The sequence below is a fragment of the Oncorhynchus tshawytscha genome, linkage group LG25 (genome assembly GCF_018296145.1).
Source record: "Oncorhynchus tshawytscha isolate Ot180627B linkage group LG25, Otsh_v2.0, whole genome shotgun sequence".
Taxonomy (NCBI): domain Eukaryota; kingdom Metazoa; phylum Chordata; class Actinopteri; order Salmoniformes; family Salmonidae; genus Oncorhynchus; species Oncorhynchus tshawytscha.
This window is the reverse complement of record NC_056453.1, coordinates 2,116,699-2,130,163: the sequence shown is the minus strand read 5'-3', so window position 1 is coordinate 2,130,163 and position 13,465 is coordinate 2,116,699. Positions and strand designations below refer to the sequence as shown.

Sequence of the window (13,465 nt, the reverse complement as noted above, 5' to 3'; positions counted from 1 at the left end):
TTTCCCACATATGCATCCTTACACAACAAACTCATCGCAACAAGAAGCGATTCATTATCATTTAGACACGTATCCCCCAATCCAATTTTGGACCATTTCCTTTTAGTTCCAGTTTTAGACACTTCTGTAGTCGATTCACAACATTCATCTTCACCAAATTCACTCGACGCGCTGCTTAATTCGAACTCAGTCTCCACTTCCGCCATCTTCCCGTTCACACCAATCTAGCAAGGATCTTTCCTGCAGTGGCCATATTTGTTGATGTGTCACCAAAGATGGTGGATTAATGAAGATAGGACCTTCACGTGGTCAATAGTTCCCTCAGGACTTTTACGATTGTCAGTTCCGGGTTGGTCTACTTAGTTAATTGACTTTCATTCAACCAGAAAAAAAAACTGGGGAAAAAAGCGAGAGGGGTGTCTCGTTTTCTTTTCCGTCTCTGGTGTTACTGTCACCTCAGCGACTTGTTGGGGGTAACCAGCTGAGCTGGATCAGCTGTCAAGGAAAGTGTCGATTTTTTTTGAAACATCGGAACCTTACAAAATGGATATATCATATAAGGTGGGTATTTGCAATGCAAACTATCAATGTATCTTATTTTCTGTCTAGTTAACAGAATACATTTTAGTGGTAGCTAACGCGTTGGTTAGCTAGCTAACGTAAGCTAACTTGCTAGATGTGTTTAGCTAGCTATTTCTATTGGTCGTTGTATTATTACTAGATAGAAAATGACTTCAACGTCAATATATATGGCATTCAATATGACTTGCGCTAGCCAGAATACCAGCTATGCATCATAGTGCCACATTCAAAACACCTGGGAACTCGGAAAAAAATGAGCTCCGACTAGGCCAAATGTTTTGAACGTTAACCCAACTCGGGTCAGTTTGTAGAGCTCCGACCTGAAGATCACCGATGCCATGACTTCGTATGTACCGAGTTCCCAGGTGGTCTAAAGGCGGCATATGAGCTAGCTGACGAAAGCTGTCTAGCCACCTGCTTGTATACAAACTTAGGTTGTACTTGTTACATAGGGTTAGGTTATTGACTTTTGACAGGCAGAGTCATTACCATAATCCTAGTTATATGGCACTCGTGCCATCTTAAATGACCACTGCCCACATCCTTTTCTAGAGGACCTTCAGTCGTGGGGTATTCTAACAAAATACTTTAGTTGTGTTTGAATACTCACACTACCATACTATTTGTGACGTAAATTGAGTATATAGTATGCTTATAGGTAGTATACCAAAAGTTCCCGGATGTCGTACTAAATTCGCCAAAATACGAAGTATATCAGCAGTGGACACTTTCCGTGCTTTTAGGGCCCATAATGCAGTTCTTCAGGAAATAGGCGGGCCTTCAGATTTGAAGGAAACGAAGGACAATATGCAGCGGAAGTACCACAAGAGGGGATACAAATTCATTGCTTTAACCTATTATAAGAAATGTTAAGAAGATGTTGAGCAATGTAATAAATTAATGACTTTAACAATAAGTTACCTTATATTATATTGGCTGACAATTTGTTAGCTATGCTGTCCTTACGAACAACATAGCGTATCATTACAGCAGTATGTACCGGTATGTTGTTAGCTAAAGTTAGTTGGCTACTTATACATCAAATTTGCCAGTATATTAACTATAGGCTAACTAACTACCCAATGTTTATTGACTTAATTATTCCTGTCATTCTTAGCTGGACATTCGGGTGCTTTCGTGAATTCGCTCTGGCTATCTACTCCAATTTCAGCTCACTCTCGTCTGAGTGTACCAGAGCGCAGAATAATGAATTTACGAGTGCTCAACACCCTTTGAATGTGACCGGTGTAAGTAAAATGGTCAGAGTGAGGTGTTCTCTCATTTGTCTGGAAATAGCTAGCAAGCTAGCCAGCGTTAGCTTTGGTGCTTTACTGCCGTTGTGAGGTCAGAACACTCAAATCAACCCTACTCTTCGGCCAGAGCATCCAGTGAATAGCTCAGAGAGTGAAACGCTCTGAAATTACAAACAGACAATCTGACAAGGCTCTGAATTTACTAGCGTACTCTGGCACTCCCAATTGAATTTAAGAACACACCCGAAGTCGTAAAATTTCGAACTAGTAATTTGTTAAGCTAGCAAGAGGTTCCATAGCAACAGAATCAACTTCTGATAAACAGGCGAAGAGAGAGTACTCTCAACTGAAAGCATACTGTTCGTTTATAGTATACTAAAATGAACTAGTAGTATATACTCATTAAGTATGTAGTATACAGTATTTTAGTATGGGTATTCGAACACAAATACAAATTCATTGCTTTAACTAATTATGACATGTTGAGCAATGTAATAAAGTAACAACTTTTCAAATAAGTTACCTTACATGTTATGTTGGCTGACAATTTGATAGCTATGCTATCCTTACAAACCACATAGCATCACAGCAGCATATATGTTAGCCAATTACCTAACGATAGTTGGCTTCTAATACATCTAACTTGCCAGGCAGTATATTAACTATAATCTAACTAACTATCCAATGTTTCTTTGTTTTGATTACTCACGTCATTCTTAGCTAAGTGGTATAGTCGTTGTGCGTTCTCACTGGACATTGTTAATTCTGGTTATCGTCTCCGATTTCAGTGCACGTTTGTCTGAATGTGCCAGAACGCAGAATAACTGATGAATTTACGAACGCTCAACACCTGTAGAATATGGCCGGTGTCAGTAAACATTGTCAATAAAGCGTAATTAAATTGTTCCCAGCAGCACAGTTAAAGTCAACAACGCTCTGGATAACATGAAAACAACCTAACCAGCTCTACTAGGGCGAGTAAAATGGTCAGAGTGAGGTGTTGTCTCATTTTTGTCTGGAAATAGCAAGCAAGCTAACCAACATTAGCCAGTTTAGCTTAGGTGCTTGACTGCCGTTGAGAGGTCAGAACACTCAGATCAACCATGCACCTCGGCCAGAGCATCCAGTGACGAGCTCCGAGAGCGAGCGAAACACTCTCAATTTACGAACGGACAACCTGACAACACTCTGGCACTCCAGATTGACCTTACGAACATATCTGAAATTGTAAAATGTCTAGCTAGCCTTTTGTTATGCTAATAAGCTAGCGGGAGGTTGCATAGCAACATCATTAACTTCTTGGATATAGGGGGCGCTCTTTTAATTTATGGATAAAAAAACGTTCCCGTTTTAAACAATATATTTTGTCACGAAAAGATGCTCGACTATGCATATAATTGACAGCTTTGGAAAGAAAACACTCTGACGTTTCCAAAACTGCAAAGATATTGTCTGTGAGTACCAGAGAACTGATGTTACAGGCGAAACCAAGATTAAATTTCATACAGGAAGTGCCCCAGATTTTGAATGCGCTGTGTTCCAATGTCTCCTTATATGCCTGTGTATGGGTCACGAAGGAGCTTAGACTTTCTGTCGTTTCCCCAAGTTGTCGATAGCATTGTGACGTATTTGTAGGCAAATCATTGGAAGTTTGACCTTAAGAGACTACATCTACCAGGTGGCCGCTTGGTGTCCTCCATCGCAATTATTGCGTAATCTCCAGCTGCGTGCATTTTTCAGTTTGCTTCGAGGAGAAACACAGCTGCCACGAATGATTTATTATCGAATAGATATGTGAAAAACACCTTGAGGATTGATTCTAAACAACGTTTGCCATGTTTCTGTCGATATTATGGAGTTAATTTGGTAAAAAGTTTGGCGTTGTAGAGACTGCATTTTCGGATTTTTTTCTTAGCCAAACGTGATGAACAAAACGGAGCGATTTCTCCTACACAAATAATCTTTTTGGAAAAAATGAACATTTGCTATCTAACTGAGAGTCTCCTCATTGAAAACATCCGAAGTTCTTCAAAGGTAAATGATTTTATTTGAATGCTTTTCTTGTTTTTGTGAAAATGTTGCCGGCTGAATGCTAGGCTTAATGCTATACTAGCTATCAATACTCTTACACAAATGCTTGTGTAGCTATGGTTGAAAAGCATATTTTGAAAATCTGAGATGACAGTGTTGTTAACAAAAGGCTAAGCTTGTGTTTCAATATATTTATTTCATTTCATTTGCGATTTTCATGAATAGGAAACGTTGCGTTATGGTAATGAGCTTGAGGCTATGATTACGCTCCCGGATACGGGATTGCTCGACGCAAGAAGTTAACTTCTGGTAGACAGGTGAAGTGTTAGTACATGCAACTGAAAGGATACCATTTGTTTACAGTATACTACAATGAACTAATAGTATATAATATGTAGTACATACTCATGAAGTATGTAGTATACAGTATGGCTATTCGAACACAGCTTTTGTCTTGGAAACAGGTAGCCTAGCTTTGTGACATAACATCTGGAGTCAGTGGGGCATTCGATTGGATCACTTATGACAAAGTGGGTGACCAGCCTTTCAAAGTGTTGCATTATGGGCAAAAATAATTCCGACATGTCGACTGCATGGGTGATTCTCATGAAACCAGTTTTAACTATGGCAGTACCAAATTGAGTAAGAAAACCATGATGCATCTGCAGCAATCAACTATCATTCTGAAGACAAGATGGCTAGTTTATGGCATAGTGTGTCATTTTAAATACATTTGACATTTTCACCTGAATTTTGTATATTTTCACCCCATTTTCTCTTTACCGAAATGCTTCTGGGTTAAATTCTATGTTGCTGTAGTTTGGTATACGGTAAATGGTATACTAGTTGAAGTTTTAGATGGAACTATAATATTTATTATGTAAAAACGGTGTCTGTGGATATGTTTTTGCATTACCATAACACTTTTTCAAGTTCCTGTAGAAACTCCTATCATTTTGAAAATAGATTTATTCACCCATGATACATCATCTAGAGGAGAAGTTCTTAGATGAGCACAAGTTAATTTAATTTATTCACTTATATTTCTTCAGAATGAGTACCTTATTCTCAAACACCCCCTTTAAAACACTTAACCTTCCCTTTCCAAAAAACTAAAATTGGGAAAAACCTTGAACAATTACCTCACCAACATGGAGGAATGAATGGGCTTTAGTCATGTGGTCAATTGTTTGCTGGTTCATAATGGCAGTCTCCTGTTACTTGCAGATTGAGCTAAGGGCCTCTCATTACTGAAAAACACATTTCTAATTACCACATCATTTTTAGGTCAGCTTCGGTAGTGATAATAAGCTAATTCTAATGTATAGTTGCTGGTAACTTTAATTATTTACTAGGACCAATGCTTACAACTATTGTATTTATTATTTTTTTTGAAAACAATTGGATTGATTAAGTTGGGGTTTATAGAAATATGAGTTTATAAACCCTGTTTAATTTACTTAAAGACACAATCTGGAGTTTTTTCAGTAAAGAGCATCCTCCACTTAAAGGAGTATTTTCCACATTTTGACATGTGTACCTGTTTTAGCCCTTACCTATACTGTTGTTTGCTATCCCAAGAAAGTTTAAGGTCAATATCCCACATATTTAGATACTTTATAGGCATATCATGTTACGCCATTCGCCCATAGGATCCCATTAAATGTAGAAATACATCTAAAATACCTTCGAACCACACACCTCTCTCTCTCGCTCTCTCTTATATATATATATATATACACATACATTTATATATATATACATATGTGTGTGTGTGTGTGTAACAACCTGTATAGACCTTGGAGAAATTACTTAAGCATAAAGTTTTTATTTTGTACTTTTTAGGACCACTTTTTTGGCTTTTGAAAATGCATACATGCAATTACAGTAAGGGGCATGACCCTACCACATTCTACGATTTGTGTGTCCCCCAGTTTTATCATTGGAATATGCTGCAAAACAAGGCAACAGTGTGCTTTAGGACCACATGGACACCACTGAGTGGGCTGACAGGCTGTGTGAAGGTAAAGCTTCTGGAAGGCTGGCTGGACCAGCACAGGAGAGTTAAGCATATTTCAGTGTACATGTTGCGCTCTTTCACCGTACATGTTGCGCTCTTTCACCGAGTTGTTTAAAAATAACATTAATTGTCTACTCTTTAGTTGACTGATGCAACTGGCAAGGTAACTGCTGTTTAACTTAACATACATTTTTTTATAACGAGGGGTTATTCGCAGTGCTGAGCTAGGATTTTAACTGACATGTAATGTTAGCTATTGTTTCATTCCCTCTCCCGAGGTGAATGATTAAGCTAAGCTAGTGAGTAGCTACTAACGTAAACTCACTCACTTTTGTACATCGCCTTGGTCCGTACAATTGACCTTATTTTAGCGCCCCAAAAACGTAATACTTTCAGATCAACTGTAATGTCAATACCATTGTAAAGCACATTTTCTCCCCTTTCCAACAAAATTAATGATATTACTTCCACGCTGCCCGTTTCTGCATAATTCAAGAAGGCAATGAGCTCCTTCGAGTTGAAAAAAATGGCGGGTGGGGAAGCGAAACTAATGCGTGATAGTGAGAAGGAGAGATCTTGTGTGGGAAAATGGCTTTTTTCACTCGATCTGTCCAACTTATCACCTTATCGCCTCTAAAATGTAAATAAAACATTATAAAGAGTTTACATAATGTGTCATTACATACCTATTTGAAGGTTTATGTCGAATTTGAATCGGATTTTTAGGGCGGTGCTAAAGTGATCTTCAGAAGTAAACAATGGCTTTGAGAATGATGATCACATGCAATGATGACGCAAAAAATGACTAGGTATCCCCCTTACCCCGTCACTGTACATTTCTTGTTTTTAAAGGATGTTAGAAGTGCTACACCCGGTGGAGAGAAATTTGTAAGACAGAAATAGTAGCTTTATGCGTGCTGTACGTTACGGCATGACCCGTCACGATGTAATGGAGGGTCAGTTTTTTTCTACTTTTCTCCAATACTATAGAGCCATTACCATGTCGATCAACGTTTGAATAGAAACTTAGTTCACACCCCAGATTTTGAAGTCAACACAGTCGCTACAGTCTCATTCGTTTTCTTTGTAGCCTCGTTTGAATGTCGCGGTTGCGCACATTTGTACGGAATGGGATGAGTTTACGTTACAGCAAGGTCAGCTCTAGCCTCAAGTTATCTTGTCAAATAGTGATATGAGGTGGCTGTTATGAGGTGGCTATTATTACTATCTAATAGCAGTAGAGCAATAGAGGCAGCAAGAATGATGACCGACCGTGAGACTTGCTATGTCTGCATAGGCCTATAGGACATAGTCCCCCTAAAAGGTAGGCTATTTGCTGGCAGAGACAAATAAATGGGTAATCCATACTTATTGAAAACTGAAAAGGCGCAACTCTCGCCCACCATAGTAGCCTAACCTATGTGCGTGTTGTGCCTTTTACTTTTCAATTATGATAAAACATTTTGATTGCACTTTGACTCATGTTTGTTGGGCGCCCTCCTCCTTATTTTCATCTGGATTGTCCAGTGTTTGCTGAACAGAGAGAATAAAATGTTGTACCTGCAAAAATTCACCTCAGCTCTGTCACAGACTGATCTTCCCTGGCTGCCTGATCCCGAGACCCCTGTCACCACGTAACAGGTTGACCAATACAAGGCTTGACAAATGGTGGCCATCCGGGCAAATTTGAGGCTTTTTGAGCCTGACAACGAGCCATCCTCAACAAGGTTGGAAAGTGATGATATATGGAGTTTACATCCTTATTAATCATCAGCTGTAATAGAGAAATGAGGGGTGCCATAGCTGAGGGGCAGGTCACGTTAAGGGTGAAATAAAAGTTTATGGCCCGTATCACTTAGTGTCCTGCCTAGCAAAAAAGATAGAATGATTGTACAGTGTTTGTACAGATGTGTAGGAGGAGACAGCCTAGGAGAAAGGGTTAAATATCAGTGCTTGTGTGAAAAGGTCTCTGTTTAATGCAGCTGTATTGTATTCCACATAAGGCATCCAGACCTTGTAAAAGTTGCACAGTATAACTTTAATCTTAAACAAATCTAATGATGCTGCACATAACTTGACATTTCTTCCATACATTGTGGGAGGATAACAAAACTTCCAATTAAATGGCAAAGCATTTATACTATAAATGCTAGGTTACACAGTTTCTTCTGATAATTGCGGTGCAGTCTCCATTTTTCCTGCTGCAGGCGGAAGCGGACTGTCATATAAACGACCTGAGTATGAAAATATGTTTCCCACAGAATATTTTGAAACTGTAATTTCTGCTTAGTTTGCATTAGCCTACCAGCATCAACATTTCCAAGCAAACAAAAAAACAGGGAGAAGGGAAAATCTGTAGACAGAGTCCACCAGTTATGATTTTTCAACCCAGATAACAATACCGATGATTGGAGGATCAAAAGAAGCTGATACCGTTTAAATCGTCCGATTTGTGTGTTTTCATATACTCCAGAATGTTATGAAGAGTGATCAGATGAATTGCAATTAATTGCAAAGTTCCTCTTTGCCATACAAATGAACTGAATCCCAAAACAACATTTCCACTGCATTTCAGCCCTGCCACAAAAGGACCAGCTGACATCATGTCAGTGATTCTCTCATTAACACAGGTGTGAGTGACGAGGACAAGGCTGGAGATCACTCTGTCATGCTGATTGAGTTGGAATAACAGATTGGAAGCTTCAAAAGGAGGGTGGTGCTTGGAATCATTGTTCTTCCTCTGTCAACCATGGTTACCTGCAAGGAAACATGTGCCGTCATCATTGCTTTGCACAAAAAGGGCTTCACAGGCAAGGATATTGCTGCCAGTAAGATTGCACCTAAATCAACCATTTATTGGATCATCAAGAACTTCCAAGGAGAGCGGTTCAATTGTTGTGAAGAAGGTGTCAAGAAGGGCAGCAAAGAAGCCATGGATTGGACTGCTGAGGACTGGGGTAAAGTCATTTTCTCTGATGAATCTTGTCCAGAGAAGACAAGGCGAGCGCTACCATCAGTCCTGTGTCATGCCAACAGTAAAGCATCCTGAGACCATTCATGTGTGGGGGTTCTTCTCAGCCAAAGGAGTGGGATCACTCACAATTTTGCCTAAGAACACAGCCATGAATTAAGAATGGTTCCAACACAACCTCAGAGAGCAACTTCTCCCAACCATCCTTGAACAGTTTGGTGACGTACAATGCCTTTTCCAGCATGATGGAGCGCTTTGGCAAAAGTGATAACTAAGTGGCTCGGGGAACAAAACATAAATATTTTGGGTCCATGGCCAGGGAACTCCCCAGACCTTAATCCCATTGAGAACTTGTGGTCAATCCTCAAGAGGTGGGTGGACAAACAAAAACCCACAAATTCTGCCAAGCGCCAAGCATTGATTATGCAAGAATGGGCTGCCATCAGTGTGGGCCAGAAGTTAATTGACAGCATGCCAGGGTGGATTGCAGATGTCTTGAAAAAGAAGGGTCAACACCGCAAATATTGACTCTTTGCATCAACTTCATGTAATTGCCAATAAAAGCCTTTGACAGTTGAAATGCTTGTAATTGTACTTCAGTATTCCATAGTAACATCTGACAAAAATATCTAAAGACACTGAAGAAGCAAACTTTGTGGTAATTAATATTTGTGTCATTCTCAAAACTTTTGGCCGCGACTGTAATAGTGTGGGCTCAATAGCATTAGCTCAAATGCACTTAATCTCATTAGTGTGTGATATTGAGAATCGGCTGCACATGTGATGGAAGAGTGCCATGTGCATGCAGAGGGTTGCAATTCCATTGAATTGGGGATAGTTGAACCAAAATATGCCACAAGACCTAGATTTGCCTTGTGTCCACAAAAAAGTTCATTGTTGTAAGCTAACTTTTTTTGCTGAATTTAAGTAAAATTCCCGGGCTTAACTAAAATAGTATAGAATAATAGAACTATTCAGAAAATTTACCAGAAAGTTTCTGACCCTTTGCAACCCAAGTTGCCATACTGCTGCTTTTGTCACATGGGATGGCAGCAGCTTTCCACCCAAGTGTCCTGAGTGGCATCCTGGTAACATTATTGCATTATCTTCTATATAAACTCAGCAAAAAAATAATTATCCCCTCACTGTCAACTGCATTTACTGTCAGCAAACTTAACATGTTAATATTTGTATGAACATAACAAGATTCAACAACTGAGACAAAAAGTAAACAATTTCCCCAGACATGTGACTAACAGAAATTTGAATAATGTATCACTGAACAAAGGGGGGTCCAAATCAAAAGAAAGTCAGTATCTGGTATGGCCACCAGCTGCATTAAGAACTGCAGTGCATGTCCTCCTAATGGACTTAACCAGATTTGCCAGTTTTTGCTGTGAGATGTTACCCCACTCTTCCACCAATGCACCTGCAAGTTCCCAGACATTTCTGGGGGGGAATGGCCCTAGCCCTCGCCCCCCGATCCAACAGGTCCCAGATGTGGGATCTGGCCTCTTTGCTGGCCATGGCTGAACACTGACGAGTAGTATGGCTGGTGGGATTGTCATGCTGGAGGGTCATGTCAGGATGAGCCTGCAGGAAGGGTACCACATGAGGGAGGAGGATGTCTTCCCTGTAATGCACAGCATTGAGATTGCCTGCAATGACAGCAAGCTCAGTCCGATGATGCCTCCTTGCAGCCTGCCTAAGGCACGTTCATGCAGATGAGCAGGGACTCTGGGTATATTTCTTTTGGTGTTTTTCAGGGTCAGTAGAAAGGCCTCTCTAGTGTCCTAAGTTTTCATTATTATTTTTGAAAGACAGTGTCCTGAAAAAGGTACATTTTATTTTTTTGCTGAGTTTAGTTGTTTGATGGGAGGCATTAGAACATTCTCCTTGTATGACTGGTGAAGGAGAGTCAGGTGTGTTCTACAGGTCTTTCTGATGGGAGGCATTAGAACATTCTCCTTGTATGACTGGTGAAGGAGAGTCAGGTGTGTTCTACATGTCTTTCTGATGGGAGGCATTAGAACATTCTCCTTGTATGACTGGTGAAGGAGAGTCAGGTGTGTTCTACAGGTCTTTCTGATGGGAGGCATTAGAACATTCTCCTTGTATGACTGGTGAAGGAGAGTCACCTGTAGAACACACCTCTTTCTGATGGGAGGCATTAGAAAATTATCCTTGTATGATTGGTGGAGGAGAGACAGGTGTGTTCTACGGATGCTGAAAGACATTCCAGATAGCTGTAATCACCGTCAGACACACCTGGCTAACTTGATGGGTCATTGTAATCATCTGGTGAAGTGGAGTCTTTTGTTTAGACATGCTATCTGAACAATGAACCATAATCCTAATCCATAGAGTACTAGCAATACAACCCGATTGTCATAGCTAGCTAAAGTTAACCAAATAGGTTCAATGTTAGCTAGCTAACATTCCTGGCAACAATTTAATTGTGCTTTTTTGCCGACGTTTACTCACACAGACAATATTCAACTGGTGTTGAGTTTTCCTAAATTCATCAGTTATTCTGTAAACTGGCATACTCAGACGAGAGTGCTCTGTAACAGTTTTTGCAGTGACATTCTATTGAAATGGATACTTGCATAGTGGAGTCTTTTTATTTTTACTACGCAATATATTTTATTTTTAAAAAGCCGCGTTAAACCGGATTAATTATACTGACCACCTCAAATAGACAGAAGCGCGCTAAATGGCAGACCAATCCAAACTCATCCCTCGGCATGTCCAGCCCACTCATTATCTGAGCCAATCATGGCTAGCGGGAAGATTTCTGTCTTTTTCTGTGGCTTAACCAACTAGGCTCGTAATTTAACAATTGTATTTGTATTTTCAGACTGCATACAAGTTTGTTATTAAGGCATATGAAAGTTCAGATGTTCGAGAAGGTATTTCTGACAAAAAAAAACATTTTGATAAAAATTAAATTTACGTTCAAACGGCTCTCGTGTGAAGTGACCCGCGACATAAGCCTAGTTTCCTGAATCCTGAAGTTTCCTGAATCTGGTCACGTGTTATTTCATAGTTATCAAGGCCACTTAGCGCTTATAATGATGTTTAAGCTGCTCATGTTTTCATCAGTTGACTGCCCGGATTTTGACTGTGGTTGGGGTATTTTTTTATATATTTTTTAAATAAGTTGTTACCATCTTCCAACACATGCTTTCTGTTTCATAGTTGTAACAAAGGCACTCCAGGAATAATAACATTGATTGAACACTTGAAATTTTTTTTCTCATAAAGCCTACAGTAACAAACTAATAAATTCTGTTGTGGTATTGGAAATAACATACAAATCATATTCTGTTACTCAAGGCCTTCATAAACACAACCAAATTATTATTTTTGCTGTAGCATATTTGAAATATATTAATTACACTGTTTATAATGTTGCAGTCAGAATGACTGGTCATTAGTTTGACGCCCAGCGGTTGTAGGGTCAAGTGCTTTAAAAAATATATTGTAAGTGTGTGAATTTGACTTGCAAATGTTTATATGAACCCTGTATAGGCTACTTTCTCAGTCCTCAAATGAAAGACAAAATCACCTACTATTGAAATGATGAATGCATTATTGGCTTTCCTGTCAGATCTTGACCAGTGTCAGTATTTTTTTGTCATTTTTGCCAGTAGTTTTCTGTTGGCACTGGCCCGGTGTGCCACTGGCAAATTTACCTGAATGTCAATCCCTGCTGTGTGCGGTGCGTGTAGGGCCTACATGTGACCCGATTCAGGAAACTAGGCGTATGTCGCAAGTCTCGTCTTCCATGGAGAGCCGTTTGAACGTAAAAACATATATATATATATTTTAATCAAAATGCAGTTTTTCTTTGCAGAAATGCCTTCTGGAACATGAGGAGTTCGGATTGGTCTGCCGTAGATGGCTTCTGTCTATTTGAGCTCGTCAGTCTGTGTCGGTAATCCTGTCGATTGCGGTTTAAAAAAATGTATTTTGTAGTGGAGCTGTATAAGTGTTGCTCTCCACTTTCTGGAGAATCAAGTTTTGAAATCAGGGGAATTAGAGTATGATGGCAAAAGAGATGGAAAAAACACTTGTCTCCGGGTTACATATTCAAACTAAGGGCGACCGTGGCATGGCATCCGTGATAGGGAGACACGTTCATCATGCATGATTTAAGATAGTCTAGTCTAATTTTGACAAAGTGGTTTCATAAAGTGTACTGTTGGCTAGCTAGCTGATAGCTGTTATTATTTGTTTCCCAGAGCCATTTGCTGTTCTAGTTAGAGCCTAATGTTAGCTTGCCAACATTGAACATGGTTGGTTAGCTCCCAGCACTGTGGCAAAATTATATTCGCAATATCAATAAGCAAAAAACAAACAACCAAAACAGCAATAGCCACTATAATGTCAAATCAGATTTTATTGTCATGAGTAGAGTACCATTCGATTGATTTTTGTGGATCCATGACTATGGTGTGTTGACATTAACCTGCTGACGTTAACTAGCTAGCTATGTATGGAATGCAGGCACATCAGGTTCTGTATGGAATGCAGGCACATTATGGGACACAGGCCAGGTCATTATCAATTGTATTTATTTTTTAAATGGTGTGACCAAATCAT

The 13,465-nt window shown here is 39.6% G+C and overlaps 1 protein-coding gene across 2 annotated transcripts in view; it reads left to right on the top strand.

The window, feature by feature from the left end:
- Positions 1 to 210: 210 nt before the first annotated feature.
- ccdc186 (coiled-coil domain-containing protein 186) overlaps positions 211 to 13,465 on the top strand; it is a 1,196,038-nt gene continuing 1,182,783 nt past the window's right edge. The window contains exon 1 of one of the 2 annotated variants that reach the window (XM_024387343.2): positions 211 to 561. The gene's annotated coding sequence lies outside the window, so the exon portion shown is untranslated. The remainder of the gene's footprint in view (positions 562 to 13,465) is intronic. The other variant, XM_024387342.2, reaches the window with a different exon arrangement.